The sequence below is a fragment of the Lissotriton helveticus genome, chromosome 3_1 (genome assembly GCF_964261635.1).
Source record: "Lissotriton helveticus chromosome 3_1, aLisHel1.1, whole genome shotgun sequence".
In the NCBI taxonomy this organism is placed as follows: Eukaryota; Metazoa; Chordata; class Amphibia; order Caudata; family Salamandridae; genus Lissotriton; species Lissotriton helveticus.
Window position 1 is genome coordinate 765,564,326 of NC_136061.1, and position 24,439 is coordinate 765,588,764.

The window sequence follows — 24,439 nt, forward strand, 5'->3', positions numbered from 1 at the left end:
AGGAATTTTATTTTTGATCCTTCTGCTCCGATATGGCAAGCCAAGCCACAGACAGAACTCCAGCTACAATGGAAGAAACGATCTTAGCAATACGCTACCGAGACCGAATCACTAGAGTCCTCGGATTGGCCCGGCTAAGAGATCTGAGTGCAACCTGGTTTCTTTCATTCAGACCAATCTGGCAAGATTGCATCTTACCTGTGCTTCGATGTCTGCTATGCGGAGAAGAATGCGTGTTAGACGTCTGTCTTACACTACCATCAGCAGTACCAATGGATATCGATACTTTGCTAGGTCCGGTAACGACTCATGCAACGTGTTGATCCCAGCGGCTACCTATTCTGATGGCGGCATTCGTTGGGACTTCACCATTACGTGAAGTACAAGAGGAAAGCAGCACCAAACAGGTACAACCTTCTGTGAGCAGTGCTGATCCCGACATCGATGATAGCAATAATTCTCACATATGCACAATTTCAGCATTTTCGAACTTGGTCGAACTTTCACCTGATGTTGTAGACCAATTTTTCGCAAGCCTGTCTGATATGATGTTCTCCCCTAACAACGAGAATAACTTTTAAAACAACGAGCACACAGCGTTCCCTGAACTCTAAATTCGGTCTTCAATTTTGATAAACAAAACTACTGAAAACATTTGGAACTTTTTTTTTTCCCTGAGAGCGAAATTATTATTTTTCCATTTTCAAAATATTTACCTTTTTTTTGGCACATGGTACTCTGCTTAAAGTAGAACTATTCTTAAAGAACAGAGCTTCTATTTTTAGAGATACTAGAGACAATATTTTACCTCAGCCGCTAGCACATGTACAGTATTGTATAAATATGTGATGAAATGGTCTTGACCTTCTTTTCTGTTCTTAGAGCCATTTCATGTGTAATTTTCGCAACTCATTCAGCTGAGATATATATGCATTTAACTGAATGATACCACTGCTTGAAAAACGTACAGTACCAATACTCATTTTTTTCGTGTATTTACCATATACCATTTCAAATGCGAAATTTGTATTTTGGGGTGGGTTGTTAAACACACATGCATCGTTATATTTTTAATATCGCTTAGTTTTCAGTAATGATGGACATTAAAACGTGGAGTGGGTGTTGTGTTTCTATCTAGGACCCTAATTCGATATTCCCGATTTATGCCCTTATGTGGTTATAATAAATAGTATCCTTATAAAGGCATGAGAATCATATCCATATTTAGTAATAGCCCATGCAGTCCAAATACGGCAAGGCTACTCCCCTAGACTCCTAGAAAGTACAACGCGTTCTTTAAACAAACCAAGCCTCCAGCAGCCCGGGAATCCACCCTGCTTTTGTTTTGATTTGCACAAGAACTCCTAGAGTCCAGAAAGAACTGTTAGTTCTTAGTGACGTCTTATGTCCAACCTTACGTCAAACCCGGCACCTTTCAGGTATAAATATACCAACGTTGCCTTAAGCAAACACACGGTGGTTTGGAGCAGAGTGGCTATCTACTTGCCCGACGCCCAGCTGATGCGAGAGCCGAAGGAAGCCGCCCCTCTCTTTTGACGCACTGAGAAAGACGCTGTCTTTTTCTCCAGCCGAGAAATTCCAGCTCCAGTGTTTCCAGTCACCCTTGCGGGTTGCTGGGAGATCGAGTCCTGAGACACGAGATACAAGACCTCCTTCATTCTAGAACCAAGGTACGGAGCTGACTAAACCCTTAAGAGATTTCTTGATTCAGATTCTTGGCAAAAAACCAACTTAACTTAAATTGCAACTTACTTACTCCTTCCCACGTATTAGGCTTAGGTCAGGTACACCGGGGTAGGTGTATCTTAGAAGCACCAGTAGAGTACGTTAGTCAATGTTTTTATGTATGTATATATTTTATCCGTTTTAAAGTATCATATGGCTAAGAAACCATATCAATGCTTTTACAGTATTATGTCATAATACTCCTTTTACTTTACGCACTTTACTTCATGATAAGTATTGCAATTGTGGCAATTCATTTCTCTTGCATGAGAAAGAAGACTGCTCAATAAATAACACCTTTTATTGAAAACGCCCGTCTCTCTATTTTTCTGCACTCTGATGAAACTAAGTATGCACGATTGACTGAGTGAAATAATTGTCTATTGTTTTCACACAACTCTAGAGATACACTCTTTATTCTGAGGGAGCAAAGTTGTCATGTTTATGCGGTTGTCAGAAACTAATCCCTTCTTGTCTAAATCAGGAGAGTTAACTCTTTCCTGAACATTCGAGAAAGTTTCTAGTGACCTCTGAGCCAGCTGGCAAAACTAATTAAGTCTAATATAGTCAGTAGAGACCTAGATGACCTCAGTCCTACGTCTACACTGCTGTTTATATTATTCCAATGCGCAGAGCCTATTGGGAATATAGGAACTACACTACTGCTTCAGTGGCTTCCTGAGAAGGGCCACAGTACTTAATTTTTAATACATTTTTTTTTTTATTTTTACAAATTACACACAGATTCGGGGTAATCCTGCTCTGGGATGGTGTAGAAATATCTACCAATGTGGAGGGCAAGAGGTCTCACAAAAATATCACAATTTTAGGACTATTTCCCATTGTCACAGCATTCTACATTTGGTGGGAAAAGTTGTAAGACATAAAGCTGATGCCCCGGTCAGACCACCATGCATCTGTCCCGCTGTTAAATGGCAGAATGGCTAACTAGCCAGGGATTCGGCATCTTATGAGAAATCTAGTTGAGTTCAACTATGGTTAAACATTGAAATGAGGTTGAAACACATAGAAGGCCCCACTAGCTATATGGATCCCCATTTCAGTGGAAGAAATTCAGCTAGCTAGCTACAGGGGTATGCCAAAAGATGACTTTATCATACAAAGCACTACGAATTTGAATAGAGTAGGATTGCACAGTCTGGTAGAAATCTCCATATAACCCAAGACCGGGCCTAAGATACCATACCTGGAACCTTTACGAGGATAACCGGGCTAATGGAAGTGACAGAGAATGACATCTTATGGTTAGCTGTAAAACATTTCATTGGCATGGCATATAGTAAAGGTAGAGGAAGGTCAAGGACGTTGGCTCACCCCTGGGCCGAAACATATTACTACAGGATCAGAATTGGAAATGACCCTACGAAGAACCACTAGTTAAGGGAGGCAATGAAGGGTTGGGAGTGCATGGAGGCTCCTAAAATGGGCTCGAGACTACCTACTGACTTTGAATGGCTAACAAGCCTTTTAAGATTCCTTGTGTGAGAATGCCTTTGATGCAGCGTTATTTAATGCATCCTTTTTCTTATATTTTTATCGGCGCATTGGACGTCATTGAGCTAGCCTCCCTGTTGAGAATGATGGAAGGTGACTTATGCCTGAGGGCAGCTGATGTGCGTGGGAAGACTAGGACACTTAGGATTAGGAAATCCAAAACCGACCAGAAAGACACGGCATGGTGGTCTACTAACTTTGCCTGGACATAGGGAAAACTGCCCATTGTGCCTCCTGAGAGCTTACATGTCAGCCAGACCACGAGGCGAGCTCCCACTGCTTGTCGATGCGGATGGTTTATTCCTTATCAGGTTCCAGTTCATGCAGTGATGCACCAAGCAGGTCTCCCCGCCTTTCAACCTCGGTGACCATTCCTGGAGAACCAGGGCACCAGCGACGGCAGATGGACATGAAATGATGGGGATGGAACCATGAAGTTGGGGGTGTGGGGGTCTAGGGTGTTCAAAAAATAAGTGAGAGGTCAGATGCCATGAGGGCTAAAACCACCACCAACAATTGTTCTTTTTTTCGACAGCCAGCAAGAATGGCAAGAAAAGGACGGTCTGATTTCTAGGATATTCAGTTGTGATGCATGAAGTGGTGACCAGAGCAGGCCTCTTCCAAATACCGAGATCATCTGGCTGGGAGCACCCAGCATCAAGTGGTGGTGACTTAGCCACAAAGTGAAGAGGCTGGTGGGCACCTGGGCCAGGGCCATACCAGGCATAGTAGTTATTCACTTTGGGGGAGAGCAAATTAACAGCATTCTTCAGAGGCCACCTACTGAAAGGCATGAGAGACGGGTTGATAGCAGTAGCGCCGAGGCCATTCCTCTCTTTAAATGGGAGGGAACTTTATCACACAGCGCCTTAGAAAGGCGCAGAAGAAAATGAAGCATCTCTGTTAGTAAGTTTTACAAAAGCTTGGGGGTTTGACTTCACAACGCGCGATTGGTCAACTTGAAACAACCTGTTTTTTTTAGCAACTAATGGAGCCCTACAATTGGGGGTGGGCATACAGATGCTCATAAACACTGTAATGGGAGCCCTAGAACTGGCAGGGAGACTGTAAGTGCAGACAATAACAAAACTGTGAAAGGAGGACAATCCCTTTGTGATGTGGTTGTAAAAGGTGAATTAAAGCTATTTAAAAGAAATCGAGGCTCATAGTGACCCGAGGGGGTGGTATTGTAGTCCCCAGGCTTTGGAAATGCCTCACCGCAGGACCAGCAAGAGAGAGAGAAGTATGCAGAACCTCAAAAAGCAGACTCGCCCCATGCAGCCCAAACCTGGACTAGGGCCAGCGAGTAGGGACAAACTGAAGGGCGCACGATGAAGCCAGGAATCTGTAGGTTGTCCGTAAATGGACAAAAGGCAATACCTGGGCATGAACAAGAAACTGAGTATGCTTTTCCTATTCTTCTTATTTCATAGAGCGAGGCGTCATTATAAGGCCAATAATCAGTGAAGAAAACTCAGCTTAGGTTAATGGGTGTGCAGATATACTCAAGGCGTTGATTGTCTTATGATAAACCTCATCCCTTCTCCATCTCATCACTATTTGCCTCTTGGCTAGTAATACGGCCAAGTCAGCAAATTTACCCGCATCTTTCTTTGTAGCCAATCTTGGCAAAAGACCTACCATACACACCGTGGTGCACATCACTAATTTGAGATTGGAGATCTCTCGGATATAAACAAAGCCTGTAGTCTAGTTCAGCTGCTGTCTCTGGCATGTCCAGAACATATGCAGAAGATCTGTGCTGCGGTCCTTTGCAGCCTATTGAGCGTTAAATATACATGCTACAAGACGTTTAATTGTAATAGTTTGAGTCAAGCATTTCGTGCTATTTGTTTCGTAGAAGCCACTATCTAGCCCGATTCTCCATCAGTCATTTCTTCGTCAATATCGTCTGTCCAAAATGGTCATAGGGCCACTAAAGGTATTTTGGTCAATTGCTATCAGTTCTTTATAATTCTGGGTCAGTACTTTACATGTTGTTCCAAGCAGAAGGACCACATTCAGTGCCATATGTTGTGTTTTTGGAATTTCAACTTTAGAGCCCTGACACCACCTCAAATACACCAACAATGAAGACAAAACTAGCCCGCATGTGTGCCGGTGGCATATCTAAGCGTCTGAAATGTGTGAAACTTATATTTAATTGTTCATCAGATCCTACAATGTCATTACCCCTGTGACAGAGGGTATCCACAGTTCTGGGAAGTATATTGAAGGGCTGTAATGCCCATAGTGGTAACCAAGAAGTAAATCAATAAATAAATAAAAGGCAGTTTCGTTTTAGTGTGGGTCAGGATCCTAGCCATGCTGTATCTCGCCACAGACATTAGTTGCGTATATTTAGTATGTTCAGAAGACACTAAATCCACAAGCAATAGATAAAAAGCATGAATACAATGCAGGATTAAAATACACAAGGACATTTCAATACATCAACATAAAATAGGATGGTTGAAGTGACACGGAGCCATCAAGTAACCCTATAATATCACACCAAATGGGTGTCATGGACGGTTATTTCTTCAGAGTTTCCTTCTTCAATCTAAGAAGAAATTGAAATTCATATGACAGCAGTCCTACATCCAGTAACAGTATGTTGAAAGGCTGCCATTTAGATGCACATTTTTCCACTGGTTCTTCCTTTAGGTCATCATTGTTACAGATGCCAATAATATTTGCAGGGAGTGACTCTTTGTGAGAAATCTGGTTGTTGGTTGATGGGAGTGAAACCCTACTCAAACAACAACCACAACCCTTGTCAAGGTAAATCACAAAAAGTCACTAAATCAAAAGGTGCTTAATCCTCTGATAGCTTGGCACAAAAGCAGTCGGGCATAATTTATTGGCAATGTGTAAAATATTTAATCAGCACTTCAACAGTAATAAAGCAGAAACACAACACAAGAAAACCCCCACAGTAATTTTGAAAAATAGAGTACATTTTAATAAATGATTTGACATAAAACCAACAAAAGTCTAAGGAGTAGAACCAAAGTTATGGATTTTTAAATTCTGAAGTGTAAAATAGTGCCTAAAAGATCAAAGCACCAACCGCAAACATCGATTTGCGCAAGACCAGGGCAAAGTCAAAAGTTATGGCTGACCGCAATGGAGCGTTGTTCGTATACATGAGGAGGATTGGGTCCAGTCTCTGCTTACCTTAGGACTTAGAAACATTTTAGAAGAAAAATACCTGAGAAGGTAATTTTCAGCTGGGCAAGTCAACCAACAGTGTCCGAGGACGAGGCGTTGTTGTCAGGTAGCTTCTGGACGAAGTTTGCATTGAAAATTTCTATGTTCGGATTTAGTCTTTTTTATGAAAGTTGAAAATCTCCAGCGAGACGAAGCTACAGGCTGTAGCTGGCGAGGTCTCCAAGAGACCGGATACCCCTTCTGCAAGGAGCCGCTGAACAGGATTTGCTGCTGCAGGAAATAACGTAATGTACGCTGGCACAAAGTCAGGCTGATCGGTGATTAGGTAGGACCTGCTCTTCTTTCAGTTTTCCGATCACTTTCTGGCAGAAAATGTAGCAAGTCCTAAGTTTTCGATTTAGAATATCTGGTCACCTTTAGCACCACTCAAAGGATCCAGGACTTGGGGGGCACCACTTGGAGGGTCAGACCTCATTCAGGCTTGGTCCAGGTGTGGGTTCAAGATGGTTGGAGCCTTTTCCGTCCCTGATCAGAAGGCCTGCCAATTAGCCCTTGGAGTCACTCTGGAAGTCTTGGGTTCAAGCAGGAAAGCAGGTCTCAAGCAGCAGGGCAGTCCTCTGTGGGCACAGGGTAGGTTTCAGGAAGCAGCGAAGTACACCGCAGGTCACTGGCAGCAGGGCAGCCCTCTGAGAGTCCCTCTGCAGTTCCAGAAGTGAACTGAAGAGTGGGCCTGATAACCTACTTTTTATACCTGGTGCCATCTTTGAAATGGTAGAAACGTGAGGTCTTTCCGCGCACAGAAGTGTCTGGGATTTCCTGCCTCTCTACCCTGATTTCAGTCTGTCTGAGGACATAATAGGCTAATGTGAAGTTCTTTGTGTGTGAGCTGAAGCAGTGTCTTTGAAGTGTATGTAGGGCTATGCACAGCATCGCCCCGCTATGCTACCTTGGATGGTCTTATCCTGCCAAGACCCAGTCTCTCTATTGTGTGGCTGTCTGAGAGGATTACACAAAGGCCAAGTACCAACAACACTTTGTCTTGTGATACAGGAAACAGGCGGCAGGCACCAAATTGGACAGGAAGATGCCAACTTTATAAAAATCGTGTGTAGACAAAAGTAATGAATGAGACTAGCACCGCTTTTAATTCTCTAGTTGTCCTGAAAAGGTTAATTCCTTTACGTGCTCCAGTGGAATCGCTGTCTGAACCTCACAGCGTGGATAATCACACAGACTAATACAAAGCTACCCCTGTCAGAGGGGAAGACTCCTCCGTGCACTGCTTTAAAGACTAAAAAGTCTGATTCTTTTGTTCAAAATTTGATGAAGTTATCACAACAAATCTGAGTTCAAAGATTTTATTGTTCTTTGTATATGTTTTTTTCTTTTTTTCTTTTTCTTGTATCAACTCATTCTCTTCATGGTTGTAACCAAAACATATATATCCTCATGATATCAACGGTGCCAAAACATATTCATCTTTCATTGTTCCCAATGCATTTCGGGCTATCTGGCAGCCCTTCATCAGGGGATTACTCTACAAGTAAAGAAAGTAGGGTACCAATCAATAGAGTACTGTGAATGATTATCGGGGCGCAATGCAGGGTTAGGTGGTGAATCTGTATTACCATGCGCAGTGAACATGCGAGTGTGTAGCTTGCTAGAATGAAACATGTGACTGATGGGGAATAAATTGTGAGGTTAATTCGCTTAACATCGTGCTGCCGTTTACTGTTGGTAATGATGAACTCCCGTGGTACTAGATACCACGGGGGTTCATCATTACAAACAGTAAACCGCAGCACGATGTTAAGCGAATATGTTTTGGCACCGTTGATATCATGAGGATATATATGTTTTGGTTACAACCATGAAGAGAATGAGTTGATACAAGAAAAAGAAAAAAAGAAAAAAACATATACAAAGAACAATAAAATCTTTGAACTCAGATTTGTTGTGATAACTTCATCAAATTTTGAACAAAATTATCAGACTTTTTAGTCTTTAAAGCAGTGCACGGAGGAGTCTTCCCCTTTGACAGGGGTAGCTTTGTATTAAACTTTATAAAAATGGCATTTTCAGAATTGTGACTTAAAATCTGACTTTACCATTGAGAAGTATTTCAAATTACAAATCCCTAGACACCAAACATTACTTTCCTATGTGCTTCCAAACAAACGTTATCACTTATTAAATGTAATAAGTTAACCCAATGGTATCGTATGGGCGAGGTAGGTCGCACAGTAGTGAAAAATTAATTTGTGAGTTTTTCACTACCAGGACATGTAAAACCTAAAAGTGCTTGTCAAACTTTTTAAATACAATGCGCCCTGCCCTCCTGACTGTTTAAGGCATACCTGAGAGTTTACCTAAATGTCATAAAAAGGGAGTTTTAGGCCTTGCAAAGGGTTTATTTTGGAAAGTTATATTGGCAGTTTAAAAGTGCAAATAGACGGCAACAGCAGTCTGAGACATGTTTAAAAAGGCTACTTAATTGGGTGACGCAAAAGGTCTGCATGACCCACTATTAGCATTGAATTTACATTCCCATGGTACATATGTAAATGTCAAGGTATTTGTAGAGCGCACTGTCTCCAAGCGGTTTCCTGGCGCTATTACTCATACCGCTGAGGAACCCATCCTGGCTTTCCCTGTGAAGTGTCCACTCCTGGGCACCCCCAGGGTGAAGCCAGGCATCCTAGCGCTGTTGGGGCCTGTGTGGAGGTTAAGCAAGCTATTGCCCAAAGTTGCAGCGTGGGGCCCATGATTAGAATAGGCACCGAGGCGAGAATTGTCAGGTCTGAGGAAATTGAGCCCAAGACCCGCCGAGGCGGGAATTGAACCCTGGTCCCGGGCCAGAGCTCTGCATCAGGGTCTGCCGCTCTAACCATTGAGCCACACTCCTCCACATGTAGTACTACTGTACTAGGGACATTACTACTAATTACTACTTTACTAATAAGTACATTAAGTGTGCCAATTTGGTGAAAGTCAATCTTACCATGTTTAAAGGAGAGCACATGTTCAACATCTATATGGCCCCGCTGGAGAGTGTGGTACTTCCACTGGGAATCAAGATCATTAGCTACGCTGATGATACCCAGTTGGTGGTAGGGCTCCCCCAGTCCGCGAACCAGCCCGATCAGCTGCATGCATGCCTGGTTAAGATCTTCACCTGGATGGGCAATTCAGCCCTCAAGCTCAATGGTTCTAAAACCGAGCTGATGATGTTGGGGAACTCTTCTCCTTCCCTGTCCCTAAGCAGCTGGCCCAGCTGTCTGGGAGTGCCACCTACCCCATAACAGGAGATTAAGAGCTTGGGGGTGTGGCTGGAGCAGGACCTTTCTTTTAAGTCACACGCCAAAAAGATCGCAGGCGTGTGCTTTGGCCTGCTCCGATCAGCCCGGAAGATCTTACCCCTCCTCCCGATGGCCTCCAGGAGGCTATTAATCCAGGGGCTCATCATCTCCCGGCTGGATTATAGTAACGCGCTGTTCCTGGGGGCGCCAGAAGCCACTCTGAACAAACTGCAGCAAGTACAAAATGCCGCTGCCAGGCTTCTGACAGACCTTCCCAGGTGGCAATCAGCCCGCCCGGCGCTGAAGGCACTTCGCTGGCTTCCAGTCAGAGAGAGGGTGAAGTTCAAGGCACTCTGCATGGCCCATAAAATCTTGCAGGGGAAAGGTCCTCCTATTCTTCGGGGTATGGTTCAACCCTACAAGGCCCCCCGCGCCCTTCGCTCAGACCAACAACATCTCCTGCAAGTCGCAAGAGTAAGAAAGGCCAGGTCTGGTGGCAGAAGATTTTCTGTTAACGTGGCAGTGTTGTGGAATTCTCTTCCGCTTGCCCTGCGTTTTGAAACCAGCACTTTACGATTTCGTAAACTTTTAAAGACTCACCTGTTCCCTGCCTAATGAGTCGTTTCTGTTAGGGCCGCTCTCTCTGGATAAGCGCTGGGATGCCCAAGGGTAACCACGCGCGATACAAAACTCATTAATAATAATAATAATAATAATAAGCACTTTAGCACTGGTTAGGAGTGATAAAGTACAAAGAGTCCTAAGGCGAACAAAAACGAATTCAGCAAAACAGGAGGGGTGAAGCCAACACGTTTGGGAGTGACCCTGCAAAGAGGTCCAAGTCCAGCATTCTGTAAAGACAGTAAGGTGGTCCTCAGAGCAGCAAGGGAAGTCTTCCAATGAGGAAGAGTTAGAAGGGGGCTTAAGGGCACAAAACCAGTTTTCCTTTCTGGAAATAAATGAGCCTGTTCTGTTGCCGAAGGCCAATACTTACTCACTTAGGCCAATTTTTCCAGTTTGGGATGGACTTCAGTTTCTGTTGGGTTTGATATTTCAGCTATGTCTCTGTGCATAGGAAAGTCTGTATTATCTCTTAGTCATTCACTTCACAAGAGCAGAGAATAATAATAATAATAATAATAATACTGAGATTCATTAAGCGTGACAGCTACCCCCAACACCGGGGTGTCCAGGCGCTAAAAACACTAAGTGACAGTGCGTCAAAAGGAGTAGTACGCATTATCGAGCCGACATTGCAGCTGCCCTAAAAATCCACGTCTTCAAGGTTTTTTTAAAACAGGATTCTGACTTGGCATTTTGTAAAGAAACTGGTAGGGCATGCCACAGAGCGGCCGATTTAACCGTGAATGCTCTCCCACCTAGCCGGGATTTCTCAAAACGTGGGGTCTGAAGCCAGTTGAGAGAGTTTGAGCGCAACACCCAGTTTTGCTTATAGGGGCATAGTCTTTCCTTCAGATACTTCGGGCAGTTTCGGTTCAGAGCCCGATAGGCCATTGTCATAGCCTTGAATATGATTCTTTTCTCCACTGGAAGCCAGTGGAGTTTATGTAAATGCGGAAAGACATGGTGTCGGAATGGGATACGGCAAACCAGTCTCGCAGCCGCATTTTAAATCATCTGAAGGCGATGGATTGCATATTTAGGGAGGCCCAGATACAGAGCATTAGCATTATCTAGCCTAGATGTTACTATAGCATGTACTACTATTTTGCGGTAATCTTCCGGTAGAAAATGCAAGACTTTCCGGAGATTTTTTAATTTGCTGAAGCACGTCACAATACTGGTTGTATTTGAGCTGAGAAGGGAAGTTTTGCTTCCCATTTCACTCCTAAGTTTCGAATAGAGGTGGCCGGAGATGGAGGAGCACCCATTTCTGATGGCCACCATAGTGCTGCCTCTGGCACAGTTCCCTGCCCAAAAAATAGAACCTCTGTTTTTCCGCGTTTAGCTTTGATTTATTAGAATTCATCCAAATGGCTATATCGTGTAGGCATCCCTTGAAATTTTTTAAACCATCCACCGTCTGCTCTTTGAAAGAGAAAACCAACTGGGTGTCGTCGGCATAGGAAATAGCTTTCACTCCCCAGTTGGCAATCAGGGAAAACAAAGGAGCTAGGTAGAGGTTAAAAAATAGAGGGCTCAATGCTGAGCCCTGAGGCACCCCACACCAGAGCTGTTTTGGTTGGGATTCATATGGCGTAAGGGCGACTTTCTGTGTACGTCCCCTCAGGTAGGAAGTTAGCCATGTGAGTACTTTACCCTCAAAGCCCACTTCTTTTAGGCGCTCGACCAGGATAGTGTGGTCAACAGTGTCGAATTCCGCAGACAGATCCAGGAGCACCAGCAGTGCTGGTGTTCCTGAATACAAAGACCACCTTATCGACTCTGCCACCTCCAGGAGAGCAGTCTCTGTACTAAATCCTGCTTGAAAGCCTGATTGAGTATCATGCAGAGCCCCATTCTGCTCAATGAAGCTGGTCAATTGACGTTGAACCAATTTTTCGAACATTTTTCCTGGAGCAGGTAATAAAGAAATTGGTTGCAGATTTTTGAGATCGCCCGGGTCTCCATTTTGGGTTTTTTTCAGCGGGAGAGGTGTTGCATGCTTCCATTTATCTGGGAAGATACCTGTTTCCAGAGAGGAGTTCCAAATGTGTAATAACCCATCCACCAGTGAGGAGGATAACATCTTCCATAATTTGGGAGGGCATGGGTCATCTGGGGCTCCAGAATGGCATCTCTGAATTTCAATTAGGGCATCCTGCAGCAAAATTGGTGTAAACTCGCTTAGTCTAGGTATCTCCCCTAAGAGCGGAGATTTATCCCCTTTCGCAGTGGCCTCTGGGGCCCGAAATGACTCATAGACCTTTACGATATTATTATCAAAATAGTTCACGATCTTATCGCACAGGGCTGGGGATGAAGTTACTTCTGTCTCCAGTACCCTGGGCTTAAAAAAACATTGAACTACCTTAAAGACCTCACTGCTGGACTGATTAGTATTTCGGATACTTGACGCAATACGATTTCGTCCAGCTGTTTTTATCTCCTTATGAAACACTTTTAAGGCTTCTTTATAGTTTGCCTTCATTCTCACATAGTAACTCAGCCTCCATTGTCGCTCCAGCTTTTTGCACTTACTTTTGCTCTCCCTAATGGCATTGGAGAACCATGGGGCAGTAGGGCATAATCTAGTTGATTTCACCACTCTACCCGGTGCTGCCGACTCCACCGCGGTAGCAATCCAATGGTGTATCGAGATTGCATCAGTATCGGAATTAGCCGATAGGCGGGGGGATTGTCTTGCAAAATGGAGCTTAGTACTGTTTTGGTCAAATGATTCCAATTTCTTTTAAGCGTGAGACACGTTCCTTTTGCTTTCCCTAAATTAGGTAGAGAAATAAAAAAAGGGACCAGATAGAATACACAGACAGACAGGCAAGCAAGCTGAGGTACTGAAATTCTGAACCCGTTTCATAAAAGTCGTCGTATCATGACGATTTTGGTAACATTAGACCGAAAATGGCAAGTGTAAGGTATACGAGCATTTTTGTCATATTCGAGTGACGAGATCACCATGAAATCAGGGATTCCGTTCTGAACCCTCGGGTTCCATTTTGCCCTCACATAGGCCGATGACAGTGGCCAAACGATTCTCCAAGCACACGTACACTTTAGCTGACTTCTGAATGACCTGAGCGAGCGACCCTCTTGCCTGGAGCCGAAACTTGTTAAGCCAGTTCCTTTCCCAGTAGCTGATCAAGATTACTGAACAAGACACAAGACACCATCAAACCTTTTATTGCGCATCACTATGTCTTATCTTGCTCACACCTGTCTCTGCTCCTTTCTTTATGGGCCGTTTACGATGGGGATGTGCCCGTTTTTATGGTGGGATCGATCGACCGATCTGATGAAGAATGTTAAGTTTGACCAATAGTTGATTGTGGGCTGAACAAACTGAAAAATTGACTTGTCATCATGATCCTGCTTTTTCCTTTCGTGAAAACATGTGAATGGTCAATTGTAAATAAGGAATGTTTGCCTGAAGCATAATTTTTGGTATAAAAAGGGATGACTAGCTTTGTAAATTTGAGCAGTCTCCTGAGAACATACACCGTGTTGTACTTCTAGGATATCTGTTACTGGCTGCAGCTAATAAAATTGATATTTGACGTCACCAAGAAGTATCCCTGTGGTTCTGAAAATCTGGACCCTGTTATCATCCCGATATCGAGGTCCAATACCCGTGTCACAAAATATCAACGTACCATGACGAATTTGGTGTCAGCGAACCGATAATGATTAGGGCATCAATCCCATGCATTTGCGTCATAATCGAGGGTCGCCAACACCCCCAAATCGTAGTTTCCGTCCCTACCCCTTAGACTCCATTTTGTGACCGGCATCCATCTTACGTCTTGCCCTCGTGATAAGTCAATTAAAGGTCGAGCTTGATCTAAAAGGACACGTCCTCCTTCCCTGACTTCCCCCTGACCTATCCCAACCGACTCCACTGCCTTTAGCCAAACCTGTCTGGGCAGCCCCTCGCCCAGTGGCCAAATGCGATAGCATCGATACATAACATTCCCCAAACCATTCACTACATACAAACCATGCTTTCTACAAACACACACCTGTCCTGTTCCCTGTTTATGGCCAGTTTTATGACTAGGAGGTGCCTTCCTTTATTAGGGATTCATCGATATCTGATGGGAGTTCCGGGCTTGGCAGAGTAATCTATCACACATTGGACATCTAAAATACGGGCTTGCCTACATGACTTCGCTCTTTTGTATTATTGTAGAAATATGTGTATAGCCATATCATAAACTCAAGAATTCTCGCTTGCAGCTATTATTTCTGTATATAAGGAGAAGGCTGGTTCTGTAAAAACGAACAGTCTCCTGAGAACACATGACCCGTGTTTGTCGTGCTTTTAGGACAGCTGTTACTTGGTAGCTATCAATAAAACTCGATCTCTGACTCGACTAGAAGACTCCGTGTTTCTGTGGTCCGGAACAGGGAGAACTCAGAGGTCTTCGGGTGTTATCCCCTGGCACCAAACGGGTTCGTAAAAACCTGTTACCTCAGTTGGCGCCCAACTCGGGGCGATATCAAGCGGCGACGGTCCAAGCCAGATGTTCGTGAGGAGCTTCGTGTGAAAATTCCGGAGGACGGCCAGCCACTTCAGCGACCCCTGTATGTCGACGTGGTTCCGAAGGTCTTTGCTGCGAGGTTCCCCGTGTCCCGACGGCTACGAAGGTCTGCTGCCCTGACTATCGCCTTGTTTTGGACCCAGTGATCCTTGGTAGAGCGAAACGATAGACGAGTCTTCTAGCGACGTCACCGATCTTCAAATACTTCAGTTAAGTATAAGTGGAGCGTCTCCCAGTCCTTAGTTTGTCCTTAGTTTTTGGCCACCTCAGTCCCAGTTGGTCCCCTACTTGGTGGCCATCATCCTTCGGAGCAGTACCTGAACCGGCCACGAAGGTGAGAAACTTGGGTGTCATCTTCGATGATAACCTGAATTTCATGGCCCATGCCAATCAAACTGCCTCTAATGCCTTCTATAAACTACGATTGGTAAAGAAGATTATGCCTTTTCTTCCCACTAATGTGGGTAAGACATTGGTCAGCGCAATGGTCCTATCAGCACTGGACTACTGCAATGGCTTGTTTGTAAATGCCCAAGTTAAGACAATTAAGAAATTACAAACAATCCAAAACGCAGCAGCTAGACTTCTCCTCAATATTCCCAAATTCAAACCTATATCCGAATCCTTGAGAAGTCTCCACTGGTTACCTGTTAGGAACCGAATTAAATTTAAGACGTTATGTATCGTCTATAAGGCACTTCACCATCAAGCCCCACAATTCTTGTGCGACCACCTTGTCCCGTACATTCCTAATCGAATGCTACGTTCTGCAGGACATAATGACCTGGTAGTGCCACGGACTAGATTGGTCAATTGGGGAGACAGACGTTTCCTAGCTGCCGCCCCAAGATTGTGGAACACGCTTCCACAGACAATAAGATCAAGCCCAAATTTACTGTCCTTCAGGAAGAAAGTAAAAACCTGGCTATTCAACCTCTGAAAACTTGTATAGATCAAATAGGAGGGTAACACAGTACAGCGCCGAGATGCCTGCGGGCAGTTGTTCGCGCTTAATAAATGCCAAAAATAAATAAATAAAATAAATATCCTTGAGATACGCCTTGATTTGGTACTTGCAAGCCCCAAAGCCGAAGGACTTGTGTATTCACGAGAAATATCGTAACAGATAATCCTTTGAAGTTTGAAGCTAGACTAGTGAGCAAAGATGCCTGGTTTTAGCAGACTTGGAAACTTGTTTTGTCTTGGTTATAGTAAGGACTCCCGATTAGAGGATTCCTGTCCGGTTCCTCCGATTGGAACTCCAACATATGAGCTCTACGTAAAGCACGGCGTAGGCCCTATCACATATAATGAAGTGTGGATAAAATACACCCGCAAGGATGGTGTTTTAAAATGGCCCCAATATGGTAGTTTCGACTCAGAAATATTAGATAACCTAGAGGTCAAATTATTTAAGAGAAAAGCCCGGCCGGCGATGTTTGACTCTTTTCGCTTATGGCACAAAGAAGCCAAACAGAAAGAAATAAAGTTAGCGAAAAAGAATAAAAGAGGTATGTCGATGGTGCAAGCTGCCGTTGCATACAGGGATAACGAGGAAGAGCAAGAAAGCGAACAAATACTTAGGAGCAAGAAACTAGCAGTAGATAAATGCTACCCGATGTTACCAAATAAGGGACAAGGTCAAGAGGAAAGATCCGAGAAAGATCCATTAATGTCCCACTTATTAAGCTCACCTCCACCGTATGCGTTAGACGCTACTACAACGCCAAAGCGTTTTTCTATACCACGCCCCGGCGCACGAAACACAGCTTTTGCACACACGCCAGCTACTGTTCAGCTGGTTCCTACTTCTCCAGCGCAGCCTTCTCAAGGGTCGCCATCTTTACTACCTACCCCATCTACTTCTACGACTTTGCCTACAGCTCCAGCTATTGTCTATGATACCACGTCTGCTACTACTTCAACTTCCTCTACTATTGCCTCTACTTCTTCTTTGCCTCAGCCTGTTTTTTCCGATGCACTTGCTCCTCCGCAAGCTTCTCCTTCTATTAGACAAAGAGTGACAGGTACCGTCACTGGTCTGCTTTCACCTTTCTTCGGGTCGCCTAAGACGACCCCTAAAACAGAAGATAGACAGTTACGTAGTCAACTGCCTGATTACGAGGAAAGAAAAGTGCTAAATGAACTAGCCCGTAAATGGATTACGGATACTGTTAGATATGATGTTCAGTCTGTTATGGAAGTTTTCCGTCAATGGAATGCACCCACTCAGAGATACGTATTTGAAGAAATGTGTGTATATCTGGGCGAAGATTTGGAGACAAATGATCCCACATACACAATGAACGAACTATGGCGTACACGCTTTAAGTTCCACGAAGGCATGATTACAGGCAGAGATGTTGAGAAAGCGATAGAGTTATTACTCTCTTATAGGAGTAAAGGAAACGTCTCTAGATCTTTGTACGAAGACGACGTATCAGATAGGAAAAGAGCGAGACAGTACCCCATGAGAGAGGTTCCTCCGGTTTGGAGGGAAGGCGATGCAAATGTAGTACCGCCAATTCTGCCTCATTTCCAGCGTGTATGGGTACTTGTCCCCTGGAAACTATCCGAAGTCTTGGCGCTCAAGCAGACACTGCCTGATCCTCGTAAAAACCCGACTGGGTATTATAAGGAGTTATCGCAAACTGCAAGCTCATGTATAATGAATTTAGCGGACATAGACATGCTGTTTGGGAACGTTGTCCCACATTCTCAATGGAGTAAAATACGCCATACGAACCATGCCCAAGAACTAGGTGACTCATGGGCGAACATTGCCGCTATAGATGCTAGACAAATTGGTGGTTCTAAACCTGAGCCGTTAATAGCTGAACTTCCCGGTAGAATTATCGCGTACATGAAAACGATAATGCCCGAGGTACGCGTAAACTGGGACAAGCTATCTGCGTGCAAGCAGAAGAAAGATGAGAATGTGTCTGACTTTTTCACAAGATTCGAGGAGACTTTCACCGATCATAGTGGTCAGGATATGGCTACCGAGGGTGGTCAAAGATTGTTTGTAGACAAGTTCGTACATAATTTAATACCTGAACTATGTAATAAATTGAAAGATTCAGAGAGTGCTTGGGCTGTCTCTACGTCAGCTCAAATTTTAGCTACGGCCCAGTACTATGAAAATAGGCGCAAAGACGAGCTAGATAAAGTAGACAGAAAGACAAAAGATTTAAAAACTAAAGTTCTTCTCCAGCAAGCTTATCCGCCTCGTACGGCTAGTCAGCCCAGTTATCAACCGCAACATCAGTATTCGAGAAACGCGCAAGGAAACGAGTTTTCCCACCAGCGTATTGCTTATGGCCCGAATCAATGTGCATATTGCAAGGAAGAGGGTCACTTTAAAAGTAATTGTCCGGCTCTTGCGCGACGTTTGAGCGGTGCTTCGGGTGTAAGGGGAAGAGGTGTTCAACATGCCCCTAGAGGTAGGGGCCGTGGAAATTCCACGCAGAATACAACTTCTTTTACGCCTCAGAATTCGATGAACAGCTTCGACCAACAGAATAATGCGTCGACCAGGTCAGCTCAGTACTATGCTGACGACTATTACACCGAACATGAATACGAGGGTAACGATTGCTAGGACAGCCATGGACAAAGAGAGGGAGTTGTTTCAGTTCCAGTAGATCAGAATGGACCTTATGTCGAGGTAATAGCCTCAGGAGTGTCAGAGCCATTTCTGCTGGATACTGGTGCTACAAAAAGTTCTATGATGCACTCGAAACTTCCTGGCGCACCTTTGTCTGGCGAAATGAATGTCTCAGTAGGTTTCTCTGGCGCCCCTGTTAGAAACCCGATCTCCAGTCCTGTATCTCTTTCTATTGGCCCATGCGAATTAGAGGCACCCCTCATTCTTACAACAGGTTGTGGTGAAAATTTGTTAGGATTGGATTTTCTAAAAAGGTTATATGCGACTTTGTACTGTTCACCATTAGGAGTACAACTTACTTTCGGTAAGAAAGTCATTTCTCCAATGTATGTGTCGAAAGAAAATATTGCAACTGAATTGTCGTGTCTTCCTGATGCACTCTGGGCAAATGGTTCTAATGATGTAGGTCGTTTGGAGATAGCACCGTATGTCATAACGTTGAAAGCCAACATTAGGTTGCCACGTATTCCCCAATACAAAATATCTAGCGAATGTGAAAAGGCGTTATTGACGATTGTTTATGACTTGATCGATAAAGACGTCATCGAAGAAACAACAGGAAATGTTTGTAACAGTCCAGTTTTGCCCGTCTTAAAACGTACTGATCCTTCACAACCCCCTGTGTATAGGTTCGTGATCGACCTCAGAGAAGTGAACAAGATAGTTATCCCACAGTTTCCAGTTTTATTGACGATGGTTCCAGCTTCAGCAAATTGGTTCTCGGTGATTGACCTGAAGAACGCTTTCTTCAGTATACCGATTGCTGAGGAGAGTAGAGATATTTTCGGATTTAATTTAGGAGGACGAAGTTTCCGCTTCAAGTGCGCTCCTCAAGGCTACTGCGAAAGCCCATCAATATTCAGTCAGGCCCTGAAAACACAACTAGACACGATTGTTCTACCAAATGGTTCAACTCTGATTCAGTATGTAGACTATCTACTGATCGCTGCAGACACTGAAGAGATTTGCAAGAAAGCTACGTTATCATTATTGCATCACTTATGTGACATGAAGCACAAAGTGTCTCTTTCCAAACTACAATTTTGCCGACAAGAAGTAACCTACTTAGGTCACATCTTGTCGAAGGAGGGAAGGAGACTGACACAAGAAAGAATACAGGCAATCGCAGAACTAAGTGCCCCAAGGACACAGAGAGAGGTTCGAGCCTTCTTGGGCATTACATCGTACTGTAGACAATGGATACCGAATTTCTCACTACTAGCTAAACCCTTGCTGGCACTACTCTGTAAAGACGCGCCAAATCCTATGCCTTGGTCTGAAGATTGCCAGACTAGTTTTCACAAGTTGCGTGATGCATTATGTACGGCTCCTGTGTTGGGAAACCCCAACTACAGTAAGCCTTTTACATTATATGTCCACGAGAAGGAAGGTTGTGCATTATCAGTTTTAACACAACATTTTGGGGACAGACAGCGCCCATGCGCGTATTTTCCGGCAACTCTAGACCCTGTGGCTAAAGCCCTACCAAGTTGTTTGAGGGCTACCGCCGCAGCAGCTGTCTGCATCCGACAATCCGCTGGATTAGTCATGAATAATACTCTGATCGTTATGGTTCCGCATGCAGTAGACATTTTACTAAACAGGACGAAGACACAACACCTTACTAGCGCTCGACTATCCAGTTACGAACTTACGCTGCTAGCAAGTCACATCCACATAAAGAGGTGCGATACACTGAATCCCGCAACGTTATTACCCATTCCGACAGGAACAGACGAGATTGATAAACATGACTGCTGCTTTAGGACAGAAGAAGAGACAAAAGGGAGAGTAGACTTACAGGACACTCCCCTTCCTGAATGCAATGATACTTTATGGGTTGATGGTTCATGTTTCAAGCTGCCGAATGGTGATACGACTGCAGCATATGCCGTAACGACATTACACACCATTATAGAAACTGCGCGCATTTCCCATAATTCTGCACAAGCTGCAGAGCTAAATGCGCTTACCAGAGCATGTGTGTTAGCGAAAGGAAAGCGAGTGAATGTGTACACTGACAGCCAATACGCCTTTGGTGTGGCTCACAGTTTTGGGAGATTGTGGCGTGAACGTGGGTTTCTTACGTCACATGGTGCAAAGATACAACATGGTCAGCTAGTTAATGAGCTCCTCCAGTCACTGACCTTGCCACTACAAGTTGCCATTATAAAATGTAGTGCACACAAAAAGATTCAGGATGATGTTGGCTGCGGGAATGCATTTGCAGACGAGGTTGCGAAAGAGACTGCAAGAAACACAATGAGTCGGATGAATTTTGTAGGTCCCGCTAGATGGATTACTGATGTAGGAATGTGTGAGGACACCATTGAAAGCGTGAAATCTATACAAGCCGAGGCAACTGAGAAAGAGGTGAATGAATGGAGAGAAAGTAAGGGTAGATTAGACACGAATGGTTGTTGGGTCGAATTGTCAGAACACCAGCGATGGTTATTGCCTAACGCCTATGTACTTGCAGTAGTAACAATGGCTCACGGATTTGCACACATCAGTTCGAGAGGAATCTGTAAAGTATTGGCCCCAGTATGGCAAAATAGCAACATCCCGAAATATGCAGAGAATGTGGTCAGAAACTGTATGGTGTGTTTGAAGTACAATCCCGGTAGGGGAACCCCAACTCCAGCTGGTCATTTTGCGCCTCCAACGTATCCGTTCGAGGTTTTGCAGCTCGATTTCATTCACATGGAGAGATGCAACAATCTGAAGTATGTGCTCGTTGTTGTTTGCGCTTTCTCCAGGTGGGTGGAAGCGTACCCCCTTAAAGACAACACAGCCTTGTCAACCGCCAAAGCCCTTGTCAAAGAGTTCTTCCCGAGGTTTGGCATGACTAGAATTGTCTGGAGTGATAATGGAAGTGAATTCGTAGGACGCGTGATGAAGAGAGTGTGTGAATGTTTAGGCATACAGCAAAAATTCCACTCTGCGAATTACCCCCAATCAGCTGGATTGGTAGAGTGCTACAACGGCACTTTAAAGCTCAAATTAGCCAAAATCCAAGCCAGTACAGGTCTTAAATGGCCTGACGCCTTGCCCCTAGCACTCTTGTCAACGAGAATGACAGTCCATTCCAGATTAGGACTTAGCCCCCATGAGATAGTGTTTGGCCGCCCAGCCAACGTCTGGGGCGTGCCAAGACCAAAGAAACTTAGCGAAATAGAGCACCCCGTACTGCTTGACTATTTGTGCGAATTGACAACTAAATTGCGTGTTTTACACCAACAGGTTCACAGTTCCTCTCCACCAGCCTCTGACGATCCAGGTCACTCCATCACACCCGGCACGTGGGTTTTGGTGCGGAACTTCCAGCGCACCAACAACGGACAGCCGAGGTGGACCGGACCTTACCTGGTACTTCTTTCCACGAGGTCAGCGGTTCGGGTGGACGGCAAAAAGAACTGGGTGCACGGGACCCATTGTAAACGGGTCCCTCTGCCCCTTCCATACGACCGGTGGGTCAACGAAGGAATTGCCGACTCCGAGACAGAATCCATACCTCGCTTCATCCCTTTCAGCGATGCACGTTTAAAAGAAACTGGTACCGAAAAGGAGAGTGATCATATTTTACAAGGATTTGTGCCACAGTCTATGCAGTTGGACACTACCGAACCTGAGACATTGTTTGAAGACCACACCGTACCTGGGAAAGAACAGTATAATCTAAGGTCAAGACAAAGAGACTAATAAAAAGACACACAAACGAATGTGATTTTCCCTTCCCCCAAGAACTATTTTTGATTTTTCAGCTCTCTCGCTCTCAGGAAACTTGCTCATTTTTGATTTTCGAACCGCCATCCAGTTCTGCTGCTAGGGTCGCGGTTGAAGGCTGGGGAGTGCAACTGGGGACGTTTAGGTCAACGGTTCTGGTTGGTCCAAGAGAGTTACCCCGGACTGAACAGACCGCACCCCCTGGCAGAACCAACCTACCACCGCGGGCAGCAACTAGAGGATGGAGTTTCCTAGGGTAAAGAGACCTACCAGACTCCCAAACTTTGAAAGACAATTGTGCACTGTACTGGCCAAAAGAAAGTTTCTGATAACATGTATTTTAATGTTGTGTAGCATAACGATGTTTTTGACTGGTTATACTCTATTCGTATTCCGAGTTACCTTTTCAAATGACACCCGGCCACAGCCTCCTCCTACTATCTCTCCACACTACTTTCTCCCTCTACCTGAACACGAATCTGCCAGAAGTCTCGAATTTGTAAATAACTCATTTATTCAACTCCTACACCAACACCAGTCCATCATGACCACATCGAACTGTTGGATATGTGGACTCATGCCACACACAACGGATAAGGGTATCCCATATTTCATCCTGCCTTTCAGTTATTATGGTTCTCTGTGGGCTTTCCAGACCATGTTCCTATTCGCCCTAGAACCATACCCGACACGTTCTACTGAAAGTGATTCCAGTAACAAGGCACTAATAGCAGGGATAAGAAATATGAGTAGAGAGTTCGACACCTATCTTACGATTCCCAAAGATGAACTCACTCCGTACACTCGTTGGAACGTAACCAAATATGGGGTTTACCTGAGTAAGAGCCAGACAGCAAAGAAATCCCGCCCAGTTTGGATCGTACCCAACCGAGGTCACTTATGTTTACAGGGTATCAGCAGGGATCCCAAAGCTCAATTAGGGAAGAGTATATGCGCGGAAACATATGTGTTCACTTCCCGAACTTCCCCTATACTATTAGCAGCCAAAGGCACGTATTTCGTCTGCCATGACCAAGCTTACACGTGGTTGCCCCCTGACTTCTCAGGTACATGCTTTATCGCATTTCTGCTGCCTCCCACTTACACGGCCAGAGCAGATTACCATCGGACAAGGACAGCTAGAGGTGTCGTGAGTAAAGACGACACCGCGGGTAAGGAATTCGCTGACTTCGCAAAGGGTTTTCTGCCATTTTGGGGGCCTATGGTAAACAGCAGGAATATTCGCCAGTTATCGAGGATAGTTGAATCCGCCGTGACTACAACGGCCGGAGCCCTTGGAAATTTGACGACAGAACTTCAGTCGGATCGACTTATGACCCTTCAGAACCGAGTTGCCCTAGATATCATACTCGCCGATCGTGGTGGTGTGTGTAGAGTGATCCAATCCAGTTGTTGCATTTTCATCCCTGATAACGCACCGACAGTGTACCAAGCCATCTCTAAACTACACGAAATATCTGATTCCCTCCACGTGGAAAAAGGAGATTGGTCCTTACTAGGGTGGTTCTGGGAACTGATCGCTACATGGGGATGGAAAACACTGATCTTCATTGGGATGATCTTAGCACTTCTGTTTATGTTCTGCCTGTGTATACAGTGCGCTCCTGCAATATGTGGCCTCTGTGCTACGTCATGTGTACGGAAGCCTGTGTCAGGAGACGAACTGAGCAACAGAATGATGTTACAGCAGCATCTCCACGAATTCCTTCATACGGATTTGGACTCCGATTAATATGAATTATTGCCTTACATAAGGGCAAAAGGAGGGTCTGTGGTTCTGAAAATCTGGACCCTGTTATCATCCCGATATCGAGGTCCAATACCCGTGTCACAAAATATCAACGTACCATGACGAATTTGGTGTCAGCGAACCGATAATGATTAGGGCATCAATCCCATGCATTTGCGTCATAATCGAGGGTCGCCAACACCCCCAAATCGTAGTTTCCGTCCCTACCCCTTAGACTCCATTTTGTGAACGGCATCCATCTTACGTCTTGCCCTCATGATAAGTCAATTAAAGGTCGAGCTTGATCTAAAAGGACACGTCCTCCTTCCCTGACTTCCCCCTGACCTATCCCAACCGACTCCACTGCCTTTAGCCAAACCTG